Below are 4,563 nucleotides of genomic sequence, written 5' to 3' on the forward strand. Positions count from 1 at the left end.
TTGTCCTCCTGTCTCAACTTCCCAAGTACTGGGATTACAGGTGTGTGCCTCAGTGTGTCCCTGTTTCTTGCAGCAAGGAAAAAAAAAAAAGCTAGCAGCCACACCAACAGCCCCTGCACACAGGCAGCAGGAGTTCCCTCCTTGCTAACTTGCTAACAGTCGGGGTTGAACTCAGCTGAGGACGGCTCTGGAGTCCTGCCTCTGACCCTTATGTTATCCTGCCTGGCACAGTATGCGTGAGGCGTCAGGTCAATGCAGTGCTCGTCCAAGTGCTCAAGGTCTCTGTCATCATCTCTGCCCTGCGGGGCCCCTCAGAGCAGGCTGGCCGTGGGCAAGAGCTCAGCCCACCTCTGCAGAAGGAATGAGCAAGGTCACAATACCATGAAGACGTTTCCACGGCCCCTCAGGTCAGGAAGGGTACAATGCTGTCTGAGGACTTAGCTTCTGGAGGCTGCTAGCAAGGCACTCGGATTTGCTGGGGCGGGCCAGGCAGGCAGGGTCAGGACAGGGCTTCACTGAGAGCCTCTCTCGGGCTCCGGGAACTGCCCGGGTGCAGAGCGTCCTAACCGCAGCGTGGCACCGAGTTCCGCCCTGTAAAAGGAGAAGCAGGTGGAGCAAAGCCCAGTGAGTCGGTCAGAAGTCAGCTTGTGCAGCTCAGAAGAGGACCTTGGCGGTGACAAAGAAACACAAGATAAAGGTTAAAAGTAAAAAGATAAAGCGAATGCTGGGTGGTGCATGTGGGTAATACTTGACTCTCTTGTGTTTTGTAGTACTGGGAACTGAACCTAGGGGCATTATACCACTGAACTACACCTCTGGCCCTATTTTACTTTTTATTTGGCAACAGGGCCTCACTAGCTGAGAACCCCACTAAATTGCTGAGGCTGGCTGCAAACCTCCTGTCTCAGCCTCCCAGGTATTACAGATGTGTGCCACCATGCCTAGCTGATACTTGACTTTTTTCTCTAAACTTTGCTGCTTTTAATTTCAAACTTTCTATAGTTACCAGGTATTGTTTTTATACTTAGAAAAAAAGTTATTAAAACATAGAAAGGACATCTGGCGAATATGTTCTATAAAATGGTTTTTATCTCAGCATCTCCATCCTGAGGAACGTACAGCTCCTCTCAGGGTGCGTTGGGGTAGTGGAGAGGAAAGAAAAGCCGGGGATTGCAAGTTTAAGGCCAGCCTCAGCAACTTAGGTAGGGCCTCAGCAATTTAGCGAGACCCTGTTGTTTCAAGATAAAAGATAAAATATGATTGGGGGCATAGCTCAGAGGTAGAATGCCCCTGGGTTCAGTCCCCAGTACTGAAAAAAAAAAAAAAAAAAAAAGAAAGAAAGAAGAAAGAAAGCCAGAAAAAAGCGGAGTCCTTGAATTATTACTGTCTAATATAGTACATTTGCCTATTACAAGGACACACTTGCAAAATGTTTTCTTAATACATTTTACATTGGTGACATATGAAATAATATTTGAACATATTGAGATAAATATCCTAAAATTAATTTCACATACCTGAAACCCTAGTACTTGGGAGCCTGAGACAGGAGCTTGGCAGGTTCATGGCAAGCCTCATCAATTAAACAAGACCCAATTTCCAAAATAAAAACAAAAAGTAAAAGCAGCTGGGCGGTGGCACATGCTTGTAATCCCAGAACTTGGGAGGCTAAGACAGGAGGCTCTCCAGTTCCCCGCCAGCCTCAGCTACTTAGTGAGGCCCTCCAGAACTTTAGTGAGACTTTATTTCAAAATAAAGAATACAAAATAGGGCTGGGGTGTAGGTTGGGGGTAGAATACCCCTGGGTTCAATACCCAGTAAAACACACACACACACACACACACACACACACACACACACACTTATTCTTACTTTTATTTAATGTGGCTACCAGCAAATAAAAAATTCCCATAGGCTTATATTTTATTTCAACTAAGCAATATTTTCTACTGTCTTATAGAATTACTCTCTCCTTTCTCCTTTTTGCCTTTCACTGTCTGCCTCCCTCAGCCCTCCCTCCGCTTCCGTCAGAGTGGCTCTTCTGGTCGGTTAGTCCTGAAGCTCCAACTGCAAGATTAGACTTGGGTACCAACTCCACAGGGAGCCTACAGAGCTGTCTTACCCCGGGGATTTTCTTACCCTGGGAATTAATTAAACCTCTGGGGGCAGATCAGAAAGGGCCGGTATGGCGGTGCACACCTGAGGTCCAGCTCTCGGGAGGCTGAGCCAGGAGGATCAGTGGAGCCCAGGAGCTGGAGACCAGCCCGGGCAAGGCAGCCAGACCGCATCCAAAGAAAACAAAACACGCCCGAAAGACCGGAGGTGGAGGAGGTGCCTTCTGCACCGCCCCCTCCGCACTGCCAGGCTCCACCCTCTGCTGTGCTGGCCTTAGCCCCTCCGCATCTTGGCGGCCTTACTCCTCCACCTGGGGACTGTCATTCTGCAGTGGGCCTTAGCTTGTCCACCTTCATGGCACCGTCTGTGTTCAGAGATCTATGGATTGTTTTTAGCTCAACAACAATCATTTTAAACTCTCGGAGGTCTTTTTTATCTCTCGGAAATGTATGGACTTTCCTACCGGAGTAAGGAATGCAGCAGTTGAAATAAGGCCCTTCTGCTTCCAGGATCATTTCTCAACACACAAAGATGACCAAAGAAGTAACTTAAGGAGCTTTGTTGTTGTTACAAAGAAAGCAAATTGGTGCAATTTGGAAATAATTTGGACAAACCCAAGGTATTTGTAATACTCAAAAGTCTTGGGTCTGCGATCCTGCCCAGACTGGAGGCTCAGCACGTGTGTGAGGTTTCAAGGGTTTCTGCAGAGAGGCCTCTGCTGGGCATCAGGCACTGTGAGCTCCACCCCAGTAGCCCAGTTGTGTCCCCAACTCCACACAGGGCCCTCGATTCCCCTCCCTTCCCCGTGGTGCCTGCATAGAACAGATTTATGAGGTCTATGGAGCTCCATGGCTCAGCCCGAGGGCAGTAGTGACCAAGACACGACCACCCCCAGGCTCCTTGGCTCCGGTCACCATGCGAGACCTCATTTTATACCATTTTGTGTTAGGCTCTATCCCATCAACCCAACAGTTCCTCTGTCCTCAATTCTGGTTCTGGCTTAGAGGATGCAGAAACCTCCAAACCCAGGTAAACTTTATATAAAAGAATACATCTTTCCATCTCAATCCCAAGCTAGGATTGAGGCACATTTTTGCTTAAAAAGAAAAGCCAAGCATTGTTGTGCATGACTGTAATCCTAGTGCTTGGAAGATGAGACAGAAGGTTGAAGGCCTGCTATAGCAACTTAGACCCTCAGTGACTTACCAAGACCTTGTTTCAAGATAATAAATAAAAAGAGCTCAGAGGTAAAATCCACTCAGTCCTCAGTACCAAAAAATAATAACAATATTAGTAATAATAAAAATAACTATGAAGCTGAGTGTGTTTACGCACGCTTGTAATCCCAGCATTCGGGAGGCTGAGGCAGGAGGATCGCGGTTTGAGGACAGCCTCAGCTACTCAGTGAGGCCCTCTGCAACTCAGTGAGACCCTGTTTCAAAATAAAGAACAAAAAATAGGGCAGGGGGTGTAGGTCGGAGGTCAAATGCCCCTGGGTTCCATCCCCAGACCCGCAAATAAATAAATAAATACTTAAGACTAAAACATAGGATTGGGGGTGTATCTCAGAGATGGAATGTCCCTGGATTTCATCCCCAGTACCACACACAAAAATAACTATGAAGTTTTTCTAAGCAAGAGTTGGAAACCTTTTGTCACTTTCTCTAGCAATGTAAAAACACAAGCAAACGCAATTAAATTATGGTGTGTGTGTGTGTGTGTGTGTGTGTGTGTGTGTGTGGCCATGTGGCTGGGGATTGAGCCCAGGGGCATTCTACCTCTGAGCTACACCCTCAGCCCTTTTTATTTTTTTTAATTTAATTTAATTTAATTTAATTTTTGCAGTACTGGGGATGGAACCCAGGGGCAGTCTACCATCAAGGTACATCCCAAATCCTATGTTTTATTCTTTATTTTTTTGAAACAGGTTCTTACTGAGTTGTAAACGGCCTCACTAAGTAGCTGAGGCTGTCTAGGAACCATGATCCTCCTGTCTCAACCTCCCAAATGCTGGGATTACAAGTGTGCACCACCGCGCCCGGCCTTTTTATTTTAGTTTGAAACAGAATCTCACTAAATTGCTGAAGCTCTCACTAATTTGCTAAGGGCTTTGCTAAGTTGTTCAGGCTGGCCTTGAACCTGTGATCCTCCTTTCTCAGCCTCCATAGTACTGGGGTTACAAGTGTGCTCTCCCACGCCCAGCTGTTGTATATTTTTAATGCATCTCAGATTAAAGTCATAATAAGCCTTGCTTTCCGTGCTCTGAGTAGAGAAACTGCTGGGACGGGGGGCTTTTGCTTGTTTGATGATTTCCTTGATGTCCTCAGGGGCTGCTCTGAGAGGCAGGGGTCGCGGAGCGCGGGCCCTGCGTGCCTATTTCCCTCCTGCCGAGAAGACACAGGTGGCCCAAGATGAAGTTGGGGAGAGTGACTGCTTGCTGCTTTGACT

Source organism: Muscardinus avellanarius (genome assembly GCF_963383645.1).
Source record: "Muscardinus avellanarius genome assembly, chromosome: 9".
NCBI classification, from domain to species: domain Eukaryota; kingdom Metazoa; phylum Chordata; class Mammalia; order Rodentia; family Gliridae; genus Muscardinus; species Muscardinus avellanarius.